Consider the following 14,531-nt stretch of genomic DNA (forward strand, 5'->3'; position numbering starts at 1 on the left):
AGCTGGACAGAAAAAACAGAAAACAAACTAGAAGCACTTATCTAGCAGAGCAGCAGGCCCAAGGAAAGATGCAGTAGCTCAGATCCAACACTGGAACATTGACAAGGAGCAAGGAAGACAGACTCAGGTGGAGCTAAATAGCAAGGCAGCCAACGAGCTCACCAAAACACCTGAGGGAGGAAGCCCAGAGACTGCAATACCACTTGTGACCACAGAAGTGAACTCAGCCACAGAATTCACAACAGGTTCCATCCTCGTTTCTCTTCAGGACAGGTTGAGTCTTCGGACTGTCCTGGTGTGGATACTGTGGTGGACAGGTTGCAGCAGATTTGGACTCATGTAGTGGACAATTTGACCTTGTCCCAGGAGAAGGCTCAACGTTTCGCTAATCGCAGACGCCGTGTGGGTCCCCGACTTCGTGTTGGGGATCTGGTTTGGTTATCTTCTCGTCATATTCCTATGAAGGTTTCCTCTCCTAAGTTTAAACCTCGTTTCATTGGTCCGTATAGGATTTCTGAGGTTCTTAATCCTGTGTCTTTTCGTCTGACCCTTCCAGATTCTTTTTCCATACATAACGTATTCCATAGGTCATTGTTGCGGAGATACGTGGCACCTATGGTTCCATCTGTTGATCCTCCTGCCCGGTTTTGGTGGAGGGGGAATTGGAGTATATTGTGGAGAAGATTTTGGATTCTCGTGTTTCTAGACGGAAACTCCAGTATCTGGTTAAATGGAAGGGTTATGCTCAGGAAGATAATTCCTGGGTTTTTGCCTCTGATGTCCATGCTCCCGATCTTGTTCGTGCCTTTCATGTGGCTCATCCTGGTCGGCCTGGGGGCTCTGGTGAGGGTTCGGTGACCCCTCCTCAAGGGGGGGGAATGTTGTGAATTCTGTGGCAGAGCTCCCTCCTGTGGTCACAAGTGGTACTTCGGCTGATTCTCTCTGTGAGCTTCTGTTGGTGGAGGGAAGTGGTACTGCGGCTTCTGAGTTTCCTCCCTCAGGTGATCTGGTGAGGTCGTTAGGTGCTTCTCTACTTAACTCCACCTAATGCTTTGATCCTGGCTTCCTGTCAATGTTCCAGTGTTGGACTTGCTTTTCCCTGGATCATACCTGTGGCCTGCTGCTCTGCATAGCTAAGTTCTTCTTTGCTATTTGTTTGCTATTTTTTCTGTCCAGCTTGTCTATTTGTTGCTAGAAGCTCTGGGACGCAAAGGGTGTACCTCTGTGCCGTTAGTTCGGTACGGAGGGTCTTTTTGCCCCCTTTGCGTGGTTTTCTTTAGGGTTTTGTGTAGACCGCAAAGTTATCTTTTCTATCCTCGCTCTGTTAAGAAAGTCGGGCCTCACTTTGCTGAATCTATTTCATCTCTACGTTTGTCTTTTCATCTTAACTCACAGTCATTATATGTGGGGGGCTGCCTTTTCCTTTGGGGTATTTCTCTGAGGCAAGGTAGGCTTATTTTCTATCTTCAGGCTAGTTAGTTTCTCAGGCTGTGCCGAGTTGCATAGGCAGAGTTAGGCGCAATCCACGGCTGCCTCTAGTGTTGTTTGGAGAGGATTAGGGATTGCAGTCTGCAGAGTTCCCACGTCTCAGAGCTCGTTCTATGATTTTGGGTTATTGTCAGATCACTGTATGTGCTTTGACCGCTATGTCCATTGTGGTACTGAATTGCCTTTCATAATAGAGGACAGCATGGCCATCCGGTTAAAGAAGCTCAGTCTGCAATGCCTAAAAAGGTATCCGATGGTAGAAAGAGTGCAGCCTGGCATTTTTTTAAACAACATCCAAATGATCAGCGCAAAGTCATCTGTCAAAAATGTTCAACTACCTTAAGCAGAGGTCAGAATCTGAAAAGTCGCATGCATAGACATTTAACCACCATGCATTTGCAAGCCTGGACTAACTACCAAAGGTCCCTTAAGGTTGTAGCACCCTCGGCCAATGAAGCTAGTCAGCAACGCTACATCCCTTCCGTCACTGTAAGCCCACCATTTCCCGCACCACCTGCAGTATCTGTGCAGGTTTCGTTGCCAGGCCAAAGCAGTCAGGGTCAGGAAATCACCAGTTTCGTAGTAGAAAACACTGCATGTAGGGCACCGGCAAGAATACCGTCTCCAACCGCCTCTCAGTCTGCCATGTCCACCGGCACCCCCGCTAGTTCCACGATCTCCAGCTCTCCAGTCCAGCTCACCCTACATGAGACTCTCGTTAGAAAAAGGAAGTACTCATCCTCGCATCCACGTACACAGGGTTTGAACGCCCACATTGCTAGACTAATCTCGTTAGAGATGATGCCCTACCGGTTAGTTGAAAGCGAAGCTTTCAAAGCCCTGATGGACTACGCTGTACCACGCTACGAGCTACCCAGTCGACACTTCTTTTCGAGAAAAGCCATCCCAGCCCTCCACCAGCATGTTAAAGAGCGCATCGTCCATGCACTCAGGCAATCTGTGAGTACAAAGGTGCACCTGACAACAGATGCATGGACCAGTAGGCATGGCCAGGGACGTTACGTGTCCATCACGGCACACTGGGTGAATGTGGTGGATGCAGGGTCCACAGGGGACAGCAATATTGGGACAGTTCTGCCTAGCCCACGGTCTAGGAAACAGTTGGCTGTAGCTGTTCGCCCCCCCTCCTCCTCCTCATCCTCCTGCAGAAGCGAGAGCTTTTCCACAGACCACAGTCACACAACCACTCCATCCACAGCTGCCACTGTTGCACACCAGGTGTCCCATTATGGGGCAGCTACTGGCAAGCGTCAGCAGACTGTATTGGCAATGAAGTGTTTGGGCGACAACAGACACACCGCGGAAGTTCTGTCCGAGTTCTTGCAGAAAGAAACGCAGTCATGGCTGGGCACTGTACATCTTGAGGCAGGCAAGATAGTGAGTGATAACGGAAGGAATTTCATGGCTGCCATAGCCCTCTCCCAATTGAAACACATTCCTTGCCTGGCTCACACTTTAAACCTGGTGGTGCAGTGCTTCCTGAAAAGTTATCCGGGGTTATCCGACCTGCTCCTCAAAGTGCGCAGACTTTGCTCGCATATCCGCCGTTCGCCCGTACACTCCAGCCGTATGCAGAACTATCAGCGGTCTTTGAACCTTCCCCAGCATTGCCTAATCATCGACGTTGCAACAAGGTGGAGCTCAACACTGCACATTCTTCAGAGACTGTGTGAATAGAGGCGTGCTGTTATGTATTTGTGGGAGGATACACATACACGGGCAGGCAGTTGGATGGCAGACATGGAGTTGTCAGGTGTGCAGTGGTCGAAGGTGCAAGACATGTGTCAAGTCCTTCAGTGTTTTGAGGAATGCACACGGCTGGTTAGTGCAGACAACGCCATAATAAGCATGAGCATCCCCCTAATGCGTCTGCTGATGCAAAGTTTGACGCACATAAAGGAGCAGGCGTCTGCAGCAGAGGAAGAGGAAAGCCTTGATGACAGTCAGCCATTGTCTGGTCAGGGCAGTGTACAGGACGAGGTAGCGGGCAAACAGGAGGAGGAGGATGAGGAGGATGATGGGGATGAGTATTTTTTTAATGAGGAAGCTTCTCCGGGGCCAATGGAAATTGGTGGCATGGCAAGGCCGGGTTCTGTTTTTTTGAGGGACACAAGTGACGCAGATTTGCCTGTAACTGCCCCTCAACCCAGCACAACCGCAGATTTGACAACTGGAACTTTGGCCCACATGGCGGATAATGCCTTACGTATCCTCAAAAGAGACCCACGCATTATTAAAATGATGACCAATGACGAGGAGGTGGAGGACGAGGAGGATGATGGGGATGAGTATATTTTTAATGAGGAAGCTTTCCCGGGGGCACTGGAAATTGGTTGCGTGGCAAGGCCGGGTTCTGGTTTTTTGAGGGACACAAGTGACGTAGATTTGCCTGAAACTGCCCCTCAACCAATTACAACCGCAGATTTGACAACTGGAACTTTGGCCCACATGGCGGATTATGCCTTACGTATCCTCAAAAGGGACACACGCATTACTAAAATGATGAACGATGACGATTACTGGTTGGCCTGCCTCTTTGATCCTCGCTATAAAGGCAAATTGCAAAATATTATGCCACATGAGAACCTGGAACAAATATTAGCAACCAAACAATCAACTCTTGTTGACCGTTTGATTCAGGCATTCCCAGCACACAGCGCCAGTGATGGTTGTCACACGAGCTGCAGGGGGCAGCAGACCAGAGGTGTTAGAGGTGCACAAATCAGAAGTGGCGTTGGACAGAGGGGTTTTCTGACCAGGTTGTGGAGTGATTTTGCTATGACCGCAGACAGGACAGATACTGCAGCATCAATTCAAAGTGACAGGAGACAACATTTGTCCAGTATGGTTACTAACTATTTTTCATCCCTTTTCGATGTTCTCCCTCAACCGTCATTCCCATTTGATTACTGGGCATCCAAATTAGACACCTGGCCAGAATTGGCAGAATATGCATTGCAGGAGCTTGCTTGCCCTGCAGCTAGTGTGCTATCAGAAAGAGTATTCAGTGCTGCTGGTTCAATATTAACCAAAAAAAGGACTCGTCTGGCTACCCAAAATGTTGATGATCTAACCTTCATTAAAATGAACCACTCCTGGATTTCGAATTATTTTGCCCCACCTTTCCCGGCTGACACCTAGCTTTCCTATGAAAAGGTCTTGCTTGTGGACTGGTCTGACTGAGTTTTCCAATCTCGTAATTTGCAGCAGCTGTTTGTCCAGCATACGACATGTTTACCCCTCCCTAAATGGGCAAACTCCCCCCATGGGGCCGTGGTCTCGCCACTTGGTGCAAGCACCCGTGAGAGTGCCGTTTGTCTAAAGAGGTGGGTGTGCACGCTTTTGGTCGACGGCACTGCCACCGGGTCCCTCATAGTACAATAAAGTGTCTCTGGCGGTGGTGGCACACAACCAACGTCAGACACACCGTTGTAACATGAGGGGCCCTGGGCCTGTACCGCTGGCCACAAGACAGTTCCCCCCCCCAGCTCAAACAGTGCTCTACCACTTGCAAAATTATCTCTCACAGCTCCACCAATGTTTAGTCTATGCGCTGACATCCTTCAATGCCTGGCACTGACAATACCAATGTGTTGACACATTTGATGCTACTTAAAATAGTCAGGGGCAGTGTCCTATATTTACACCAGTAAATACTTAGCGCCAAATTACTAGGTCTGAAACTCAGAAGAGGAGCCCACCCCTGTACCTAAGTATGCCACCCTTTTGTTTTTTGGTTTTGTTGTATTGCAAGACATTAACATCTATTTATTTTTTGGGAGTACTAACTGTCAGACACTCCTTACAATCGGCCTCCGCTGACAACACCAATGCTGCCTGTGTACCCCTGCAAGATAATTCCAAGTGCATAGAGCCTACTTTTGTTATGTTAGGCCTACTAAGTCTGTCTGCGGTCCATAAAAGAAATTGTCCTTCACTGACCACACCACTGCTGCCCGTGTACCCTGGAACCTATTTTAAAGTTCCTACAGCCTACTTTTCTTATGTTAGGCCTACTAAGCCTGTCTGCGGTCCCTCCTTCCAATAGTCCTCCACTGACCAGACCAATGCTGGCCGTGTACCCCTGGAACCTATTTTAAATTGCATAGAGCATCCTTTTTTTAATTGTAGGTGTACTAAGTCTGTCTGCGGTCCATAATAGAAATTGTCCTTCACTGACCACACCACTGCTGCCCGTGTACCCCTGGAACCTATTTTAAAGTGCCTACAGCCTACTTTTCTTATGTTAGGCCTACTAAGCCTGTCTGCGGTCCCTCCCTCCAATAGTCCTCCACTGACCAGACCAATGCTGGCCGTGTACCCCTGGAACCTATTTTAAATTGCATAGAGCATCCTTTTTTTAATTGTAGGAGTACTAAGTCTGTCTACGGTCCATAATTGAAATTGTCCTCCACTGACCAGACCAATGCTGGCCGTGTACCCCTGGAACCTAGTTGAAAGTGCATAGAGCCTACTTTTTTTCTTTATTTTATATTTATAAAGCCCAGATGAACTACGCTGTACCACGGTACGAGCTACCCAGTCGACACTTCTTTTGCGAGAAAAGCCATCCCAGCCCTCCACCAGCATTTAAAAGTCCGCATTGTCCATGCACTCAGGCAATCTAAGAGTAGAAAGGTGCACCTGACAACAGACGCATGGACCAGTAGGCATGTCCACGGAAGGTTACGTGTCCATTACGGCGCACTGGGTTAATGTGGTGGATGCATGGTCCACAGGGGACAGCCTACTAAGTCTGTCTGCAGTCCCTAATTCAAATTGTCCTCCGCTGACCACACCAATGCTGCCTGTGTACCCCTGTAACCTTTTTTAAACTGCATTGAGCCAAATTTTTTGTTTAAAATATAAAGTGACTAGCACACTCCAGGGTGTTGTGATGCAAAAAAGTGGGGATTTATTACATACAGTAAATCACAAACGTTTCAGTCGATACTGGACCTTCATCAGTGTGCTACAAAAAAGAATTATATACAGAACAAAAAACAATAAATGTGTTGTACATATGAAAGACAAAAGCAAAACAAAAACAAAAGTATATACATCACGGAGACACAGGTCATAAAATGAGGAGAGAGAACAATGACCCTGGAGAACATTCAACTTGCGTGGATACAGGTATATATATATCTATACATACATAATTCTTTAAATCATAGACTGCAAGTTCTAACATGGAAAAGCCGTTGGTACGCTGAGGACATAGGTCCAAGAGGGAGTGTGAGAGGACTACTTTGTGGAACACGAGCGGTGAAGTGATATGCCGAGGGGAGAGTCGGTGTACAGTGAACACATACGTAGGTATAATTGTATACTTGTATGGCCCCAAAAAACAATAGAATATTCGGATTTGCATCTAGAGAAGAGAAAACAGGGTTACGGTCACAGATACTAATGGTGCTGAGTGTGTGTGGAGCTAAATAAGGCTACCTAGCAATCAGACATGCTGGAAAAAAAAAAAAAAGCAACAAGCCAGGAAGAAACAGAACCAGGCTGGTCTGTGGAGTAATGGCAAAATAATAATGGAAATGTAAGACAAGATGCTATCGTGTGTACATGGAGAGTAATAAGGAGGGGTACATACCAACTGACGGTGAGTCAGAATAATAGGTGGCGCTGAGGCTTTAAAGAGCTGTCTGTAGGAGGAGGGTAAAAATCTATTGTTAATGTACTACTACAGAGACCATGTAAATTGTACCGCCATAAGCTGCAGAGTGACGCTGAGAGACTTACCAGTACGCCGGGACACTAGGGATAAATGCGGTATCCACCGCTAATAGTGTGTGTGCAGGGATCGCCGGCATGGCCCTTTATATAGTGGGGCAGAGCACATAGTGTGCATTGTGTGAGCTGGCACACTATGCCAGTTTTGCTTTTGTCTTTCATATGTACAACACATTTATTGTTTTTTGTTCTGTATATAATTCTTTTTTGTAGCACACTGATGAAGGTCCAGTGTCGACCGAAACGTTTGTGATTTACTGTATGTAATAAATCCCCACTTTTTTGCATCACAACACCCTGGAGTTTGCTAGTCACTTTATATTGTATACGTTCAGGTTTGGGCACCTATGACTGTGCACCTCCCCTATTTAGGCTGTGCTTAACATCTTCTATATCACAAATTTTTTGTTTAAGGCCTACTACCTGTGTCTGTCTGCGCCACTCAATACAGCTGTCCTCCTCTGAAAAAAGCTGAGCGTCAATTGTCTGGTTTTCAGCCTATAGGAATTTGAAAACTGCATTGGGGCTACTACTTCGGTAGGACCTACTAACGGTGTCTGCCTCTCCAAGGTGTTCTCCTGGTAGCATTTCCTGAGCTTCAATTTTCAGGCTCTCGTTGAAGAGTTTTTTAATTTAAAAACTGCAGTGGGCCTACTTGTTTGGTTGGGTTCTAAAAACGGTGTCTGCCACTCCAAGGTGTTCTCCAGGTTGCCTTTCCTTAGCTTCAATTTTGAGGCTCTCGTTAAATTTTGTAATATAACAATGCATTTGACCTACTTGTTTTGTTGGCCCTACTAACGGTGTCTGCCGCTCCTTGCTGTTCTCCACTGAACAAACCAGTGCTGCCTGTTTACTTCTGTTTCCAATTTTGAACTGCATTTAGCCTACTTACTGATTTGGGCCTACTCACTGTGTCAGCCTCTCATTACAGTTGTCCTCCACTGAACAAAGCAATGCCCCCTGGTTAGTCCTGTTACCAATTTTGAACTGCATTTAGCCCACTTTATTCTTTGGGCCTATATCTGTGTTTCCTCCTCATCCTGCCCATTGCCCAGCCAGTGATAGATGAGTCTGCTGGTACATTGCCCCAGACCACTACATTCCCCTTGCACGCTACACAGCCAGAATCTGACCCTGCTGAAATTCAGGTTTCCCTTCCCACATACTATACCACCTTACAAGGGGACAGAGAGGAAGGTGAAGATGAAAGTGCAAGTTCCATCATCAGGTGGGGGGGGGGCATACTCGTTGGCGACGTCACTGGCACAGGGCCCCTCATAGTACGCAAAAGTGTCGCTGCCGGTGGGAGGCGCCCCGCCGTGCAAACACACCGCCGTACTTTGAGGGGCCCTGTGCCAGTGCCAATGCCAACGAGTGGGCCCCCTACTGCTTGCTCAGGATCACAGCACTTGCAAAGTTTAAATACTTACCTCGCCCTGCTCCACTGCCGTGACGTGGTCCAGATTTCCTGGGCCCACAAAATACTTGAACCAGCCCTACCCCCAACAACTTTAGCCAAATGACCCCCAATTTCCAATGCCTAACTATTATTGTAAGGGAAATTAAGATTGACAAGCTTCATTAAGAAGAATGGATGTTTTTGCCATTAAAATGGGCACTCTAGGTGTTTTCCTGGCCCCCACTCACTGCCGACTATGCTGCCCCATTGACTTGCATTGGGTTTCGTGTTTCGGTCGATCCCGACTTTACGACATAATCGGCCGATTTCACTCGACCCGACTTTTGAGATAGTCGGGTTTTGCGAAACCCGACTCAACTCTAAAAAAGTCAAGGTCGCTCAACCCTATCTATGAGTATGCTGTCTACCGATATCCCAATTGGGACTATGGACCTATTTAGTAACACCCCTATTGGTGCAGTATGTGGAGTATAGACATTGGTTAATGTCCTAAGATGGACGGCTGGAATAAGGGCCCTTTAATTGAATCTGTCAAGTGATCCTTTAGTATGATGCTAATGGTATCCTGAAATAGGGCTTGGGCAGCCATTTCAAAATATGTAACTTTTATTGCTGTAGGTTCTTTGGTTTTGTTGCTGTAAACACCGGAGAATTTAGAGCCGCACACCTGCTGGTTGAGCAAATGTAAATCCAAAATGAATATGCAGTGCTCCTGATGCCCATTATCCTGCCCATCCCTATGTGCTGGCATAAGTGATATTAATTTTGGATTTACTATGTACTGCTCCGTATGCCCATAATCCCGCCCAACTTTCGGCACCAACATCAGTGATAGTAAGACCCCCTATCTGCAGCTACTCGACCACCATTGATAAGTGTACAACTAGCTGTCTGCTACTGTCCTGTACACCTACAGATACAGCTGCTCTGACCCAGTACCTATGGAACAGCAGAGAACCCCTATACAGTGCTGTCCCCTGTGTGTACACAATGGTACCATCCATGTGTTCCCTCAATACACTATGTGGTACCTGCAGCCATATAGACTCCTGAAGCTTTTGACTCTGGAACAGATCTATGGATCAGTTGATCAGAGGAAGTCCCACCCCAGCAGTGTCAGAGGCTGAGAGAGCGGCACTCCTGATTGGCTGACCAGTGTGATTGGCAGCTGGCCCATGTTATAGTAGTGCATGTTTTATGTTACACCTGACAGCGGGTGGTTGTCACCTCTCTTGTATCCGGTAGTTGTTGCCTCAATAAATAAAAGTTTCTTGGCAGGACACTGTGGATATAGTGTAGTTCCTCTTTACAAAATGATCGGAATATTTTTGTGTCACTAACCGATTTTCAGCCCTGTGCCAGGACCTTCATCAGATACAAAACAGTTTTTCAAATACTGGCTGGACAAACCCTTTAAAACCAGAGGAATTGTTGATCTGTCTTCTGTCCCTTTGGACAATGCCGTTTTCCATTTTCCCCATTGTGACCTCCTAGGCACGCATGCACATTATGAATGCGGTGCTGAGTGACTCTATTACGAGCGGTAATGTTGGCACAGTATACAAACAATGCATGATTCTTATTGACACAGCTCATCGTAGAGTTATTTGCTTGGGGTAAAACCCTCTCATGGGCCAAATCTCAGGGAATAGCAGATTCAGTTTACATAGCAATGCATTATTCATATTAACAAGATAGGCCAGGTGGGAGTCGCAAGGATAAGACTCTGCTAATATATATATAGTTCTGGGTTATGGGAAACATCATTTTATTTCAGTAGTTTGCATATTGTGATATGCAGGGCATGCCTCCAATTCCTCACATTTTTTTTTCTATTTTTCTTTTTTGCTAGCTCTGCTGATTCTTCATTGATTAGATATTCTGGAAGGTATCATCTCTTACTATGAGACTCCACTGTTCAAAGAGAAGATTTATTCTTCCTAATCCTATGGGATGTTCTTGTTTGGTATTCTAGGTACATGGAATGAATGTCATAGCCTCCGAATGAGTAAACAGAGATCCTCCTCTGAGTTTACTGGTACACGACATGATTTGATATAATCTGGGAACCTGTTATAGGATGGCAGTGTGAGTAGGTTTACATGATACTTCTGTCAAAACAAGAATATCCAAATACAAAGGGCAAGAAAGTCCGATGCAACAACTGTAGTGCTGAACAGCCCTAACTGACTCTCATAAGGTACAATACAATCACACAGGAACTCCATTATTAAATAATAGCAGTTACTCAGCTGAAAAATTCTATATTTCATGTTGTATAGTAAATAATTTTTCTTCCTTAAAAGTTTTTATAGGCTAACCTCTCTCAACTGCAGTTAATGCCCATAGATTAGTTTTTATTCTAATAGAGCCATTTTTTTAACAATTTCAGGACTGATGCATGTCATCCCATTCCTGACCTGACATATTTTCGGGTTTTATCATACATACACTTTTAAAGGATCGAAAAAATGTCTTATTTGAATTTTTAAATAATTTTTGCCTTTTGTTTTCGCCATACGTTGATCTTAATTTGTGTGCCACTGGACCGTGGAGAAGGGCAGGAGCATTTAATCATATTAGTACCTTATTTCTATTACTAATTTCACTTGCTCCTGGGGCTGGTAGTTCAGTCCCAGTTAAAGCAGAAATTCAGCCTCCTGGATGCATTACAGAGCTGACTGGTCTATTCCCTACACCCAGTGATTACATGACCACTGGCTGTGGGGGAGGAAGCCATGCTAGTGCTGTCTGAGTGCTATGTATACAAAGATCAAGGAGGTAAACATGATAATAAACCATGGTTATCTTCTCCATGAGGAGTCTGGCTGTGTCTGACAGCTTGCTTCCCACTCCCACTGTTGTAGGATTTCCTGCAAGCTACTTAAACCATGCTCATCTTCTCCATGAGGAGTCTGGCTGTGTCTGACAGCTTGCTTCCCACTCCCACTGTTGTAGGATTTCCTGCAAGCTGCTTAAACCATGCTTATCTTCTCCATGAGGAGTCTGGCTGTGTCTGACAGCTTGCTTCCCACTCCCACTGTTGTAGGATTTCCTGCAAGCTACTTAAACCATGCTCATCTTCTCCATGAGGAGTCTGGCTGTGTCTGACAGCTTGCTTCCCACTCCCACTGTTGTAGGATTTCCTGCAAGCTGCTTAAACCATGCTTATCTTCTCCATGAGGAGTCTGGCTGTGTCTGACAGCTTGCTTCCCACTCCCACTGTTGTAGGATTTCCTGCAAGCTACTTAAACCATGCTTATCTTCTCCATGAGGAGTCTGGCTGTGTCTGACAGCTTGCTTCCCACACCCACGGTTGTATGATTTCCTGCAAGCTACTTACTATATAGTGATTTTTTTTTGGGTGGTATTGACTGCCCTTAAGGAAACCAGCTGAATAACGAGTCTAAATAGAAAATGTTCCATCCGGAAAAGGATGCAAGTTAGCTTTTTTTCAGAGCAAAAGCAAACCCTCATGAGTGCTTAATGAGAGACACGCATTCCAAACAGCATCCCATAAATGAGATGCTGTCTTGTCTATTATCCTTGGTCATGTTATAAGGATTGGTAAAAAGTCTGAAATTGACATGACGCGTAGCTACTAGAGTTGATGCAAATCAATTCACAGAACTTGGTCCATCGGCCAGGTCAGTAATTTATGGCTGCTGGACAGGAGCATCAGAACAACCTGTCCACTGGCAGCAGCCATGGCTCTTCTTTTTATTAGCTGGCCTGGCATGATGTTAAATGTGCATCACAACACAACAATGAGGTTACACTAAGTTGACTAATTATAAGAAGAGCCGAGGATGCTCTGAAAGTTGGTTGATTTGTAAATCCTGCATTGTTAGTCATAACTGCAATATCACATGTTGTTATAGACAAGGCTGCCAATCTAATATATAAAGCTGAATGTGTATGTGTGTATGTGTGTGTGTGTATGTCCGGGATTGGCATCTGCACCGTCGCAGCTACAACCACAAAATTTTGCACAGTCACACGTCTGGACCCCGAGAGCGTCATAGGCTATGTTGTGAGGCAAAAATTAACCCCGCGCATTCCAATTCACCAAACAATTTTGCCCCTATCTACATAATGGGGAAAAAGTGAAAGGAAAAGTGTTGGAGGCAAATTCACAGCTGCCAGATGTGAACAAGGGGGACTTAAAGAGTGAGAGTGATGGCGCCAAAGAGTATATACCGTACAGTTGCTAAGGTGCGGTCCCGACATGGGATACTCACCACACACGGGGATATGAACACACACACAAAATGTGCCACACACTACCACGTGCTTGAACACATATTACCCTCAGCACACATTACACCACACATACACCAACCTCGCCACATAAAAGTCGAAACACAAAAGTCGCCGCTCAAAACTCGCCACATGCAAAACTAAGCTCACGCAAAACTCGCCATACGTGCAAAACTCATCTCATGGAAAACTCGCCACATGCAAAACTTGCACACACGGAAAAATTGCCGCATGCACAAAAGTTGCAACACATGCAAAATTTGCCTCACACAAAACTTGCACATACTCAAAACGCACCACACAAAGCTCTCCATGCGCAAAACTTGCCATGCGCAAAACTTGCTGCACACAACTTGCTACACTAACCTGTCACATGCAACTCGACACACAAAAAGTTGCTACACGCATGTCGCCACCCAAAACTCATCTCACAAAAGTCACTACATGCATGTCGCCACATGCAACCTCAACACATACAACTTGACACATGAAACTCGCCCTAAAACACACACAAGTCTGGTATTATCCTTCAAAAATAATAATCTGTTTAATAAGCAGACAAACTACAAGAGCAACAAATGTACCATACAGGAAATACGGCAGCTGTCAGTCACATGACCTGTCTATTATGTGTATGTGTGAGCTAATATATACTGCCAGGGGGAGGGCTTCCTGTTGGCTGGGGATTTATCAGGCTGCCAATTTAGCTTACAAATACTGCGGTAAAAATACTGACCAAATAACGTGTGAACGAGGTCTAATAAAGGAGGAGATGACATACAGATATATACTATATACAGGAGGAGATGACACACAGGTATATACTATATACAGGGGAGATGACACACACATATATACTATATACAGGAGGAGATGACACACAGGTATATACAGGAGGAGATGACACACAGGTATATACTATATACAGGGGAAATGACACACAGATATATACTATATACAGGAGAGATGACACACAGGTATATACTATATACAGGAGGAGATGACACACAAGTATATACTATATACAGGGGAGATGACACACAGGTATATACTATATACAGGAGAGATGACACACAGATATATACTATATCCATGAGGAGATGACACATGGGTATATACTATATACAGGGGAAATGACACACAGATATATACTATATACAGGAGAGATGACACACAGGTATATACTATATACAGGAGTAGATGACACACAGGTATATACTATATACAGGAGGATATGACACACAGGTATATACTATATACAGGAGGAGATGACATACAGGCATATACTGTATACAGGAGGAGATGACACACACATATATACTATATACAGGGGAGATGACATACAGGTACATACTAGATACAGAGGAGATGACACACAGGTATGTACTATATACAGGGGAGATGACACAGGTATATACTATATACAGGGGAGATGACACACACATATATACTATATACAGGGGAGATGACACACATGTATATACTATATGCAGGAGGAGATGACACACACATATATACTATATACAGGGGAGATGACACACAGGTATATACTATATACAGGAGGAGATGACACACAGGTACATACTATATACAGGAGGAG

This window comes from Ranitomeya imitator, chromosome 7 (genome assembly GCF_032444005.1).
Source record: "Ranitomeya imitator isolate aRanImi1 chromosome 7, aRanImi1.pri, whole genome shotgun sequence".
Taxonomy (NCBI): domain Eukaryota; kingdom Metazoa; phylum Chordata; class Amphibia; order Anura; family Dendrobatidae; genus Ranitomeya; species Ranitomeya imitator.